The sequence below is a fragment of the Oncorhynchus mykiss genome, chromosome 13 (assembly GCF_057628025.1).
Source record: "Oncorhynchus mykiss isolate SJ-2025 chromosome 13, ASM5762802v1, whole genome shotgun sequence".
NCBI classification, from domain to species: Eukaryota; Metazoa; Chordata; class Actinopteri; order Salmoniformes; family Salmonidae; genus Oncorhynchus; species Oncorhynchus mykiss.
This window is the reverse complement of record NC_143034.1, coordinates 27,392,375-27,407,800: the sequence shown is the minus strand read 5'-3', so window position 1 is coordinate 27,407,800 and position 15,426 is coordinate 27,392,375. Positions and strand designations below refer to the sequence as shown.

At 41.8% G+C, this 15,426-nt stretch overlaps 1 long non-coding RNA gene across 1 annotated transcript; it reads right to left on the bottom strand.

Moving 5' to 3' along the window:
• Positions 1–781: 781 nt before the first annotated feature.
• LOC149978802 (uncharacterized) lies at positions 782–3,210 on the bottom strand. Its single transcript, XR_016485778.1, has 3 exons — positions 2,964–3,210; positions 2,203–2,366; positions 782–1,885 (listed from the first exon to the last, which is right to left on the bottom strand). It is a non-coding gene; the product is annotated as an uncharacterized LOC149978802 (long non-coding RNA).
• Between the last annotated feature and the right edge of the window lie 12,216 nt (positions 3,211–15,426).

The window sequence follows — 15,426 nt, the reverse complement described above, 5'->3', positions numbered from 1 at the left end:
AGTGATGTTTTGGGGCTGTTGCTGGGCAACACAGACTTTCCGTGTTGCCAAAATACCAGCAACAGTGTGTGAAAACCTTGTGAAGACTTACAGAAAACGTTTGACCTCTGTCATTGCCATATAACAAAGTCTTGAGATAAACTTTTGTTATTGACCAAATGCTTATTTTCCACCATCATTTGCAAATAAATTCATTAAAAATCCTACAATGTGATTTTCTCGATTTTTTTTCTCATTTTGTCTGTCATAGTTGAAGTGTACCTATGATGAAAATTACAGGCCTCTCTCATCTTTTTAAGTGGGAGAACTTGCACAATTGGTGGCTGACTAAATACTTTTTTGCCCCACTTTTTTACCTTCAGGTGTTTGGAAATTGCTCCCAAGAATGAACCAGACTTGTGGAGGTCTACAATTTGTTTTCTGAGGTCTTGGCTGATTTCTTTTGATTTTCCCATGATGTCAAGCAAAGAGGCACTCAGTTTGAAGGTAGGCCTTGAAATACATCGACAGGTACACCTCCAATTCACTCAAATGATGTCAATTAGCCTATCAGAAGCTTCTATAGCCATGACATTTTTTGGAATTTTCCAAGCTGTTTAAAGGCACAGTCAACTAAGTGTATGTAAACTTCTGACCCACTGGAATTGTGATACAGTGAATTATAAGTGAAATAATCTGTCTGTAAACAATTGTTGGAAAAATTAATTGTGTCATGCACAAAGTAGATGTCCTAACCGACTTGCCAAAACTATCGTTTGTTAACAAGAAATTTGTGGAGTGGTTGAAAAATGAGTTTTAATCATTCCAACATAAGTGTATGTAAACTTCCGACTTCAACTGTATACAAATACAACATAAACATGAATACACAAGTTGAATATCACATGACTATTAATTATGCATCAATATTTTGATTAAAAGGCAATAAACGGTGTGAATATGTTTCTCACCCCAAATCATATTTTACAGGTGAACTGGTATTCAAAGTGGAAATCATTTTTAGGAAGTTGAAACTGACTCGTAGGCTTATATCCCGATGTACCTGATCAAGTTTAGGCAGCTAAAATAGTTGTACCTATGATCACATATAATAAAGGTCTTAACACACTGTTCTCATTTTAACGTTGAAGCTCTTTTGACTGTGTGGCAGACCCCATGCACTGGAACAGCTTCCTGAGTGGTCCAGTGACAGTGACCTAAAAACATTACTCACCACAGCACTGTTTCAAACTAAAAACCAATGTAAAACTTATGACCTGATGTATTGAAAAAAAGGTATAGGTAGGCCTCCATCGCTATCAACTGTACACCTTATGGACTAAAACAGGGATATTCAACTGGCGGAACCAAAATTTGACATTTAGTGCCAAAGTGAAAAGCACTATAGTTGTCTTATTTATTGAGAAATGTGTGCGTCGCATGTGGAAAATGTCCGCCCCCCTGAAACGACCCTTTTTTTTTTACATCTGGCCCTCGTAAGAATATAGTTGAATAGCCCTGGAATATAACATTGGCTGTTCCCTTCTTCCCGCTGGTCTTCTGTTGAAATACGAATACTTTCCATATAGAGATTTTATTCACACACATAAGCATGGTATGGTGCGACACACACAAACCATTTACCACTAAGACTTGCATTGAGGTTAGAACTGTGAAATACAGCAGAACAGGCTTTTCAATTCTGAGAAAGTAAAGAAGCAATATTCAGAAAAAGCATTTGAAGAAGCTACTCAGTGGTCCTACTTCCTCCTTTGGAAGACACAGAATAGTGGTTCGATTCTACCTGTGTGTCAGGTGGAGAAGTGTGATTCCTGGCCATGTCTTCATAGACACACTCAGGAATGACCTGGGGTGTGGATCCTCCCTGTTTACAGCACCTCTTCACCTGTGAAACAGGAATGTTGCTTCATTCATATATTATGCGCTACAAGCAATCAAATTGTCTTATTCAACCACTTTTTAATTATTCTTGGACATTGATAAAAAAACATTATGCACCTGAATTGCCCTTTCAGTCACTACAATGACTGGCATTGAAAGGACATTGTGTTTTGACAGAGTTTAGAACAAAATATGAATCTGTACACTAGTGTTATGCTCTGAACATGTTTAGCAGGACGAGGACAACTTTTTGATAAAGGACAACGTTTTGACAGATACACGTGATTGACCCATCACCAAGGCAACCTTCAGCACACTCACCAGTGGAGCAACCCAGATGAGGAAGATGACACACAGCAGGATGGCCAAGATGCTAATGATGATGATGTTTACCACGCCAGATGGGCACGGCTTCTCATTGGCTGGGTGAAAGGGGGTCAGCGTTACTGCAGTAGCTGTAGGACATGGCAGCTGTAAGACATCGTCTATGGAAGACATCACCAAATGGGAAAATCTAATCAGTATGCTGCGGTATTAACACAAAATAACTATCGGAGACAGAGTTGTACAAAAGAAAAGCCCCTGAAGAACAATGTTTCTCAACTTGTTTGTATCCCGGACCAGCACGCTATGGTTGTTTATAATGAAACTAACACTCGAGAGCTGACTAAATGAGTCTGGAACACCAGCCTGTCTGTGAACCACAGATTGAGAAACACTAGTCTGGGTTCTAGATTACACACATTTTTTCTACATGTGGAATTGATTGTTCATTCATGAGAAGAGAAACATATCACATCGCCTATAGCCCTCAAACTCAACTCTGGACCTCGAAGCAACTCCTTATTTTCATTGTTCCCCTCTAATCAGGGACTGATGTAGACCTGGGACACCAGGTGTGTGCAATTCATTATCAGCTAGAACAGAAAACCAGACGGCTCTGGACCTCGTAGGGTAAGAGTTGAATACCCCTGCCCTAGAGTGTAAACACACACCTACCATTCACCACCACCAGAGTGGAGCCTTTGCCTTGGATGAAAAAAGGATTGAACGTGGATTTGTTGAATGTTGTGTAAACACACCAGTAGACTCCTGTGTCCTCTATGGTCAGGTTACTGACGGTGATGGTCAGTTGGTCCACAGGTCCCTCAGTCTTCACTCTGTCCCAGTAGCCTTTCCTGGGGGTCAGCTTGGAGTCACGCTGGTGGTAATACAACACCTCCCTATCCCTGTCCAGCCCAACATACAGGTACATTTCTTCCTGGTCTTTTAGAGTGGTGGAGCACTTCATGGTAAACTTCTCCCCTGTCTTCACCCAGAGAATGACTTCTATAGAAAAGAGGTGAATGAAAAGATAAACCATGATTTGGAGAATTTGTGTAATACATAGATAAACATGTTTCTACAACAAAAACATCAGAGTGGAAATTCAAAGGCTGAACCCGCTTCCCCCCCAGAAAGGGTTAAACACCAAAAACTCAACTTGTATTTTTTCTACATACATTTGTTTTCAGGTAGGGCACAATACACTACTGTGTCATTTTAGTCTCAAAATGTTTAATACCCATCTTAAAAACAGGTGCAAACTGCCTCTAGTGTAAACTTTGCTCCTGGTGCAAAAAGGCTTAACAGAGCCCAAACTGGTGACTCTAAATTCAATGTTGGGAGAAAAAAAAGTTTGTCTTATTACCTGTTGCTGTGGTGATGTGCTGAGAGAGAAACCGATCGACAGCAGACACCAGTGCAGTAACATCTCCATCACTTAAGCCCTGGTTACTGCTGCCTCTCTGTCGGTCTGACTTTTAAAGACAGAGGAAGTGGCGTCAATGTCATCAAAGCCCCTTCTAAACCACCACTCCCTCCTCAACCATCAGTATTGAACATTATACACCATCTAAACAACAACCCTTAATTGAATTATCTTTTTGAGATATGCGTAGTCATCTTAGCGTCAATGGGTGTATTGTAGTAGCCTACTAAAGTACTGCACTTTGTCTGGGGAAATGATTCAAATTGAACTCATTCTGTCTTTCATCAGGGTACCATTTCCTGTACTATCACCATATGACCCCTGGATCATTTTCACTTTTCAATGCTAACTTTATTTATCTTTTTGCTGTTACATTACCCAACTTGACACACAACAACACACACATCACAGGCTGGGGGCAGCCTCAGGAGATCTAGGGTAAGCGGGCCTTGCTGAAGAGCACAACAGTGGAAAGTAGCTGATGGGATATTGAAGCCAGCAACCCTCTGGCTGCCAGTTCACTCAGTTATTGAGGAGAGACTGCCGTCTAGTGTCAAGCTAGAACAAAACAGGCAGAAAGAAAAAGGTTTTATACCATTCCACAGAAGAGTCTATTAATGTGTTTATTAACAAGTAATCAATTAGATTTGAACTAACAAGACTGTTGTTCTACTGTGATAAATAAAATTATAAAAGACTAACTGAAAAAGTACAACAGAAGGAAGAGACGGCTATAAATCCCATAAGTTCAATGGCATACATATTGTAATGATGTAAATAATCAAAACATAATAGAAACATGAAATCTGAATACTACATTTAGCTTAGTAACATAACCCTACATAAACCTTCGGGAGTTTTTCTCCCTCTAAATATGTAACCTGTTTGCCTGACAACTCAAACTGAATTATTCCGCTGCTGTATCATTCGCTACGTACTTCAGTCTGAGACTGCCATCATTGAAGTCATTTGTGATGACATCAGAATGAGAGGTGTTGTACAAAACAAATTAATCAGCGATAGGATCATCTCTAACCAATCAGAGCATCAAAGCCAATGATGAATTTTCAAAACGGTGCTTTACTCACCTGTTCTGGCTCTGGCCCAACCCATCGGTTTGTAGGACCTGTCAGATGGTCTAGAATGGATTTCCATTCTAGAATTCACCGGGGGGGTAACTCAGATCCAGATTCATTGCGGAGAAGAAACTAGCATCAGTGGGCGTGGTGTAGCGTTTGGCTGGAGCAAGGAGTTTGGGTAGCCAGGCGAGCAACCTGTAGGGTGTATGTGGATTGTTTAGACCTGCAGACAGAACAGGTCTCAGGTCTCATGACATCCACTTTGTTCATCTTTTTTTTTTTTACGCAAAACCAAACGGAACACAACAAGAGCTGATAATGCTACTGAACAGACATGAACCATATGCCTGTAAAGTTAAGAGTCCTGATACATATTGAGCCAAAGCGTCCCAGTTTCTGTTCCGAGAGCACCGTCTCTTTAGCAGTAGCACAATCAGGATTCTCCAGATTAGAAGATGACAGCACACAGCAGGGTGGTGGAGACGCTGGTGATGATGCTGACCCTAATAGAGGGTAGGTTTTCATCAGACATTCATATCCCAGGTGGGGGTGGAAGATCCTATATATAGGGGCAGTACTCAGTGACATCACTTCCTGAAACAGGAGGTAAAAATGTGGGCCTCCGGCGCCGACAGAGATGCCGTATTTTGTTTTTTTTACGTGTTATTTCTTACATTGGTACCCCAGGTAATCTTAGGTTTCATTACATACAGTCGGGAAGAACTACTGAATATAAGAGCAACGTCAACTCACCATCATTACGACCAGGAATATGACTTTCGCGAAGCGGATCCTGTGTTCTGCCTTCCACCCAGGACACCGGAATGGATCCCAGCCTGCGACCCAAAACAACGATGTCGTAAAAGATGCAAAGGAAGCGGTCTTCTGGTCAGGCTCCGGAGACGGGCACATCGCGCACCACTCCCTAGCATACCACTCGCCAATGGCCAGTCTCTTGAAAACAAGGTTGATGAAATCCGAGCAAGGGTAGCATTCCAGAGAGACATCAGAGACTGTAACGTTCTTTGCTTCACGGAAACATGGCTCACTCGAGAGACGCTAACGGAGTCGGTGCAGTCAGCTGGTTTCTTCACGCATCGCGCCGACAGGGGGGGTATGCCTTTTGATTAACGAGACGTGGTGTGATCATAACAACATACAGGAACTCAAGTCCTTCTGTTCACCTGACTTAGAATTCCTCACAATCAAATGCATTATCTACCAAGGGAATTCTCTTCGATTATAATATATTCTAATATAATATATAATATAATATATATTTACCCCCAAGCAGACGCATCGATGGCCCTGAACAAACTTTATTTGACTCTTTGCATACTGGAAACCACATATCCTGAGGCTGCATTCATTGTAGCTGGGGATTTTAACAAGGCTAATCTGAAAACAAGACTCCCTAAATTGTATCAGCACATCGATTGCGCAACCAGGGCTGGAAAAACCTTGGATCATTGCTATTCTAACTTCCCCGACGCATATAAGGCCCTCCCCTCCTTTCGGAAAAGCTGACCACGACTCCATTTTGTTGCTCCCTGCCTACAGACAGAAAATAAAACAAGAATCTCCCGGCTTCAGGTCTGTTCAATGCTGGTCCGACCAATCGGATTCCACGCTTCAAGATGGCTTCGATCACGTGGACTGGGATATGTTCCGCATTGCGTCCATCCTCCCCTCCTGCGTCCATCCATAGTTTCCTAGGAACGCGAAGCGAGGCGGCCATCTCTGTCGGAGGCAGAAGTTGTTTAACCACAATGTCTGTCACGTTTGGGGGTCTTTTGAGAGAGAGAGAGAGAGAGAGAGATAGAGAGAGAGATGAAATTCACACAGGACACTGGATAAGAAAGGAGAAATACTCCAGATATAACAGACTGACCCTAGCCCCTCGACACATAAACTACTGCAGCATGAATCCTGAAGGCTGAGACAGGAGGGGTCGGGAGACACTGTGGCCCCATCCGACGATACCCCTGGACAGGGCCAAACAGGCAGGATAGAAACCCACCCCCTTTGCCAAAGCACAGCCCCCACATCACTAGAGGGATATCTTCAACCGCCAACTTACCATCCTGAGACAAGGACGAGTATAGCCCACAAAGATCTCCACCACGGCACAACCCAAGGGGGGGGGGGGGGGGGGGGGCGCCAGTAAGAATTCCGGCTCTCACAGACCTATTAGTTTTTCTTTAAGAAGCACTCCTGTTCTCCACTCATTACCTGTATTAACTGCACCTGTTTGAACTCGTTACCGGTATAAAAGACACCTGTCCACACACTCAATCAAACAGACTCCAACCTCTCCACAATGGCCAAAACCAGAAAGCTGTGTAAGGACAGGACCTGGTCAATGACCTGAAGAGAGCTGGGACCACAGTCTCAAAGAAAACCATTAGTAACACACTAAGCCGTCCTGGATTAAAATCCTGCAGCGCACGCAAGGTCCCCCTGCTCAAGCCAGCGCATGTCCAGGCCGGTCTGAAGTTTGCCAATGACCATCTGGATGATCCAGAGGAGGAATGGGAGAAGGTCATGTGGTCTGATGAGACAAAAATATAGCTTTTTGGTCTAAACTCCACTCGCCGTGTTTGGAGGAAGAAGAAGGATGAGTACAACCCAAGAACACCATCCCAACCGTGAAGCATAGAGGTGGAAACATCATTCTTCGGGGATGCTTTTCTGCAAAGGGGACAGGACGACTGCACCGTATTGAGGGGAGGATGGATGGGGCCATGTATCGCGAGATCTTGGCCAACAACCTCCTTCCCTCAGTAAGAGCATTGGAGATGGGTCGTGTCTGGGTCTTTCAGTATGACAACGACCCGAAACACACAGCCAGGACAACTAAGGAGTGGCTCCGTAAGAAGCATCTCAAGGTCCTGGAGTGGCCTAGCCAGTCTCCAGACCTGAACCCAATAGAAAATCTTAGGAGGGAGCTGAAAGTCCGTATTGCCCAGCGACAGCCCCGAAACCTGAAGGATCTGGAGAAGGTCTGTATGGAGGAGTGGGCCAAAATCCCTGCTGCAGTGTGTGGTCAAGAACTACAGGAAACATATGATCTCTGTAATTGCAAACAAAGGTTTCTGTACCAAATATTAGTTCTGCTTTTCTGATGTATCAAATAATTATGTCATGCAATAAAATGCAAATTAATTACTTAAAAATCATACAATGTGATTTTCTGGATTTTTGTTTTAGATTCCGTCAGTTGAAGTGTACCTATGATAAAAATGACAGACCTCTACATGCTTTGTAAGTAGGAAATACTGCCGATTTTGCAGGTTATCAAATAGTTGTTCTCCCCACTGTATGTACAGCAGGACCAAACGGGAATAATAGGTAAGAGCAAGCCCATGTAATGCTTTGGAGGTTAGCAGTAAAACATTGACATCAGCTCTTGCCTTAACAGGAAGCCAGTGTAGAGAGGCTAGCACTTGAGTAATATGATCATTTTTTGGGGTTCTAGTCAAGATTCTAGCAGCCATGTTTAGCACTAACTAAAGTTAATTTAGTGCTTTATCCGGGTAGCCGGAAAGTAGTGCATTGCAGTAGTCTAACCTAGAAGTGACAAAATCATGGATACATTTTTCTGCATTCTTTTTGGACAGAAAGTTTCCGATTTTTGCAATGTTACGTAGATGGAAAAAAGCTGTCCTTGAAACAGTCTTGATATGTTCGTCAAAAGAGAGATCAGGCTCCACAGTAACGCCGAGGTCCTTCACAGTTTTATTTGAGACGACTGTACAACCATCAAGATTAATTGTCAGATTCAACAGAAGATCTCTTTGTTTCTTGGGACCAAGAACAAGCATCTCTGTTTTGTCCAAGTTTAAAATCTTGGTTACAATGATCACGTTCCCGCACTGACTGACTGTGTGGAGGCTCATTGATTTAACGTTACGTTAGCCAACATGCTACACTGGCAAAGTTATGAATGACATAGCTGTCGGCTATATTAGCCACGACTTAGCGTTCTTTATGCAGCTTCAAAGGTCGAACAAAGTTTGAAGTTGTTGCACCTCTGTCTGTCATTTTCTTCCCACATGTTTTGCAAGTTGCAATCCGTTTTTGTTGATACAGTGTAGTCTTTATATGCGAAAATAATAATTTGGGTTATCATCTTTCCAAGGGCTCCATCTGAATTCACTCGCCGATGTTCCTCTGCACTGCCACGCTCAACTTTTTCTCAGCTGGTACAATTTGATTGGCTGCTGTCAGATTCAAACTGTAATCCGTTAAATGAAGAGTTGACGCACAGCACACTTTTTTAATAGCATAATTTTTAACATTTGGGCTTGGGGAGGGTATCAAGTCATTTCGAGTCAAAAGGCGCAAGTCCAAGTTAAGTCACGAGTCATTGGTGTTAAAGTCAAAGTTGAGTTGCAAGTCATCATATTTGTGACTCAAGTCCACATCTCTGAAACATACACTTAGTGTTACTTTCTTAGCTACAGTATACATACAGTGCCTTGCGAAAGTATTCGGCCCCCTTGAACTTTGCGACCTTTTGCCACATTTCAGGCTTCAAACATAAAGATATAAAACTATTTTTTTTGTGAAGAATCAACAACAAGTGGGACACAATCATGAAGTGGAACGACATTTATTGGATATTTCAAACTTTTTTAACAAATCAAAAACTGAAAAATTGGGCGTGCAAAATTATCTCCCTAGCATATTACATCATTTATGCAGTAGCATTCAATACATTTTTGGGCTCACTGTTGTTGTGCTGTGCTCACTTGAACAGGAAGGTGGTGCGGCGGTCCTTCTTGTGGGCAAATTCTGTCATGAAACTTTGTCATCTAAGTCTGACGTTCTCTGGATTTATGGCGCTTTCAAGACAACTGGGAACGGTGGAAAAAAAGATGGTTGAATCATGACTTCAGTGATCTTCAGGTCAGAGTTCTAGACACTGGGGCGACAGGCAGCCTAGTGGTTAGAGCGTTGGACCGAAAGGTTGCAAGATTGAATCCGAGCTGACAAGGTAAAAATCTGTCATTCTGCCCCTGAACAAGGCAGTTAACCCACTGTTCCTAGGCCATCATTGAAAATAAGAATTTGTTCTTAACTGACATGACAAGTTAAATAAAAGGAAGAGGTCTGAGTTCCCGAGTTGGATGACCATTCAAAATTTATTTTCCAAGTTGGAGCTCGGTTTGCAATTTCCAAATTGCTGTGTATTGTTTATGTCGAATGGCCGATGAGTACTGATACCTTTAATCTATAATTTCTCTTCATATGACAAGGACTGAAAAGTATTTCCCAGTAGATTGTTGAATTGATTCATGATGATGACTACTTGTCTAGCTTGCTAGCTAAGAATCTTAAAGTATTATGTCAGTCCAATCAAAGCTACTGTAGATATAACGTGATTTGACGTCATTTTATCTGTGGCCAATGACCTTGAGCCTTCCTGGATGGGCACTTCTAATGTAAATCTATGACAGCACCTAAGGGGGCTTGAACTGCCTAGCTCATAGTGTCCCCATGAGTTTCCCCATGAGTGACAGAACACTGAGCCAATCACTGCGCAACAAGAGAAGATTACCAATGCCTACACTCTGTATTTTCCGCTGGCTGCCGCTCCACCACAGAAAGCTAGGCTGAAACACCTGCATTTTGGAGCTGCCTTACTCAAGCAAGAAAAAAAGAGGCCATGTTTGTATGCGGCTCAATAAAAAAAATGTTTACACTGTTTGCAAACTGATATGTGACACGTATTAATACCCCAAAAAGTTGGAAGTTTACATACACCTTTAAACTCAACATTTCTGACATTTAATCCTGTATAAATTCCCTGTCTTAGGTCAGTTAGGATCACCACTTTATTTTAAGAATGTGAAATGTCAGAATAATACTAGAGAGAAATATTTATTTCAGCTTGTATTTCTTTCATCACATTCCCAGTGGGTCAGAAGTTTACATACACTCAATTAGTATTTGGTAGCATTGCTTTTAAATTGTTTAACTTGGGTCAAACATTTTGGGTCACCTTCCACAAGCTTCCCATAATGGCCAAGTTGGGTAAATTTTGGCCCATTCCTCCTGACAGAGCTGGTGTAACTGAGTCAGGTTTGTAGGCCTCCTTGCTTGTGTAGCCGATGCGAAATTGCTAGCTAGTTAGCGGTGGTGCGCGCTGGTAGCGTTTCAATCGGTGACGTCACTCGCCCTGAGACCTTGAAGTAGTGGTTCCCCTTGCTCTGCAAGGGCCGTGGCTTTTGTGGAGCGATGGGTAACGATGCTTTGCGGGTGACTGTTGACGTGTGCAGAGCGTCCCTGGTTCGCGCCCAGGTCGGGGCGAGGGGACGGACGTAAAGTCTATACTGTTACACTCACACACACTTTTTCAGTTCTGCCCACAAATTTTCTACGGGATTGAGGTCAGGGCTTTGTGATGGCCACTCCAGTACCTTGACTTTGTTGTCCTTAAGCCATTTTGCCACAACTTTGGAAGTATGCTTGGGGTCATTGTCCATTTGGAAGACCCATTTGCGACCAAGCTTTAACTTTCTGACTGATATCTTGAGATGTTGCTTCAATATATCCATATCAGTTTCCTGCCTCAACTTAGTGTATGTAAACTTCTGACCCACTGGAATTGTGAAACAGTGAATTATAAGTGAAATAATCTGTCTGTAAACAATTGTTGGAAAAATGACTTGTGTCATGCACAAAGTAGATGTCCTAACCGACTTGCCAAAACTATAGTTTGTTAACAAGAAATGTATGGAGTGGTTGAAAAACGAGTTTTAATGACTCCAACCTAAGTGTATGTTAACTTCCGACTTCAACTGCATGTATGTTTTTTTAGCTAAAAAGGTGGTGCCCGCCGCTGTTGCATTCACATAACTAGAGGCATGTTAAAGCATATCAAAGTTGTATCAAGTTGCGTTCATGTCAACCCTCTTTCAGATAGTTTTTTTCTCAATGTTAATAGAACTTAGCCCATATCTCTATCTCTTCCCTCTAGTGCAAGGATCATCAACTAGATTCGGATTGAGTGGATGGTCGAGGGGGCGGAACATAATTACAAATCATTTGTAGACTGCAAATTGACCGCAAGAAGCCCAAACAGATACGTTTGACGAAAACATAATCATTTCAAACCTTGTTAATATATGTATATGATCACATCTCTCTCTATGTGTGGGAATACTTGGGAACATATTTACAAAATTTAAATCATTTGGTGCTGATTTCCTGGTGTTTTTACAGTCCTGGTGTTATATGTCCAACAATGAAAATTCAGAAAACTTGAGGTGCAAAATAAAACCACCGCCCCGTGGGTTGCCAGTTGGGGAACCCTGTTCTAATAGACATGTTGTCTTCTGTTCAGTGTCACATCTCTGACTTGGATTCAATCATACCAGGGTTGTATTCACAAGGAACGAAATGATAGCAGATTGATGAAAATGTGGAGGGACCACCTGAACTTGTCCAATAAGACAATTTCAGGAGACTGAAAAGATTTGGCATGGGTCCCCAGATCCTCAAAAGGTTCTACAGCTGCACCATCGAGAACATCCTGATCGGTTGCATCACCGCCAGGTATGGCAACTGCTCGGCATCTGACCGTAATGCGCTACAGAGGGTAGTGTGAACGGTCCAGTACATCACTGGGGCCAAGCTTCCTGCCATCCAGGACCTATAAAATAGGCGGTGTCAGAGGAAAGCACATAACATTGTCAGAGACTCCAGTCACCCAAGTTATAGACTAACTGCACTGTTAGTTAAGGGCTTGTAAAGTAAGCGTTTCACGGTAAAGTCTACACTTGTTGTATTCGGCGCATATGGCAAATAAGGTTTGATTTGATATTTGTTTTCCGTTGCAAATAGTTTTGCTACGGTGTGCATTAAATAATGCAACCCTGTACTGTTGCTGGGCAAAAAAGTACTTATATAATACATAATGATGGATAAAAAATATATATATATTTGTGCAGTAATTACATACATTTTCCTCACAATGGGTTTACTGCTTTTGGTTCCTTAAAACGTCTTAAAATAGTTTAGATCCACCCCATCAATTATGTCACCCCATCAATTATGTCACCCCATCAATTATGTCACCCCATCAATTATGTCACCCCATCAATTATGTCACCCCATCAATTATGCTTTTTTATTTGTTTATAGATTGTAGTAATTAAAAACAACAATTAAAATCTTCATCCTGTTTACAAAACACGAACAGTGTCAAGGTGTGGGATTTGAAAAGGAATTTCACAGTGTGAAATATACAAAAAAACATACAAAAGATGATTCACATTTTGGGGGGGGACAAAGGAGAAATGCTTTCATCTCAATTATCGCATTAATCACAAACAAAGTCAAATATAAAAACGTACAAAAAGTAGCAACTAAAAAATATGTTATACGGGGTAAAGTGCGGAGTAGGCATATCTGTGCAGAAAACAGGAAGTTGCTTCTTTTTTTTGTCAACAAATCACTTGATATACACTTCATACAGAGAAGAAATAACACATTTTGTTGAACAGCGAAATAAACTAAACTTTACACATGAACATCCCAAACCACCATAGTAGCCAAAAGTCCAAGTTTCTTTGGAAGAGCCCTGACTAGTCCCAAGCAGGCTGGCATATAAATAGATTAATCATTCTAGCTGTATAAAGAGTGCCAACTGCCAATCATGTACTGAAGTAAGAAGGAACTGATACAAGATTTGGCAGGAATTACGGGAGGTGGAGTTTTGTTGTGGACGCCATTCACCTCAAGCTGTCACAGTACAACAACAGATTTCTCAGTCTATATGACAGCAGTAAAACATCATGGGAACTGAAACAGTCATAAAACTGTTGTGGCATTTTCAAAAGTATCATAAACAACCACCAGGTAAACTTGAAACTGATACCAGTTCTCTCCCATGAATCATTGACTCTTGTTTTTCAGGTTTACAGTTGCGTTCCATTGCACTGCCTTCATGGAGGCGAGCCCTGGGCAAGATATAAATATAGACCTGAATTTTCCACCAGCAGGTGGCGCAAGACAAGAAGAAAGGAGTAAGAGGAAGGCCACAAACAAATCCTCTGTGGTAGGAGCAACAGGCTGGCTTTTGGTTAGAAGAGTGGTTGTTGTACAGTCTTGCGAAACCCTCTTTCAGAAGGGAAACCAGTTTTACTACATGTTTTCAGAAAAGTGCTGTTTTTGAATGTTCGCACAACCTTAGTATAGAACCGTGTGTAAAGTTATAGTGATTAGATGGTCTGGTGTTACAGTATAGTAATAACAACCACTGTGGTAGAATCTACAGTATAGGAAACGTGGAATGTTAAACCATGCACCTTGTAGTACAGTGTGTACATTGATTAGATTACCTGGTATTACAGTATACCAATGTTCTGCAGTGGTAGAATCTAGAGCATTATGACACCATGGCAACCCTGTATAGAAACATTGATATATAGGGCAGTTACATATCATTTGTAAACAACCACAGACCTTAAAGGCTGCCATCATCAGTAGATTATGAAGAAACAGATGCCTCAATCAGAATGACCTGAGTGCCAAAGTGACTGTCATCGGACACTTAACAGGAAACAGTCCATCAAAAGACAGTGATGGTGACAAGCCCCTTATTGATCGGAAGGGACTGTTTCCTTATTGAAGGAAACAGTCCCTTCCAGAGACTGCCAGTTAACGAATAATTTACTAGAGACTGTCACGCTGGTCCTGTGGACTGTCACTGTTTAGACCTGGACAGAGGGAGATGGAGGGAGGGAGGGAGGGAGGGAGGGAGGGAGGGAGGGAGGGAGGGAGGGAGGGAGGGAGGGAGGGAGGGAGGGAAAGACAGTGAGAGTGAGAGTGAAAGAGAAAGAGAGTGAAAGAGAGTGAAAGAAAAAGAGAACAAATAATTTACTAAAGACTGGAATGCTGTCACCGTTTAGACCTGGAGAGAGGGAGTGAAAGAGAAAGAGAGAGAGAGAAAGAGAAAGGGAGAGGGAGAGAGAGAGAGAAAGAGAGAAAGAGAGAGAGAGAAACAGAGAGAAAGAGATAAAGAGATACACAGAGAGAGAGAGAGAGCATAATGTTACACAATAATAGAAAGTAAAAACAGGAGAGACTTTTCACTAATCATTACAAGGAGCACGAGTAGCATGTAAACTACAAGATAACCACAAGGTTAACTACAGGACAATCAATCATTTAAAAAAACATGTCCCCTATGAAGCTATGATGCTGAATAGAAAGAGAGCTATTATAAATACAGTAGATGTAGATACAATATGTTTCATATAGATATATTCATTATAGATGTACAATAGGAGATATAGACATGTTAGATGTCGATACAACATACAGTGAGGATAACTTTTCCTTCTGCCTCATCATTGTGACACCTGTCTGTTGGGTGGCCACTGTGACCTATAACCAACAAGGACAAGTCAGAGTGTGGTGGAATGTCATCTACCATTTAAATCTTCAGAGGAACATTGCCTCCTTCAAAGTTCAGTGAAATTAAGAGTCGGGCAGAAAGAGAAAAGTTAGTCAAGATAGCAAATCTTCCCTCACAGTGCAGATAGGCCCATATTTCACCCAGCATTACATAATAGTATGACCCAAATACATAATCTCCCTTCACCACAGCCATGCAGCTAAACTAACAAAATGAGTACAGGGGAGAGTCAATTGTTAAGATTTCCCCATTGAAACAATGCAAAATTGTTGCCAACTGGTTTGGCA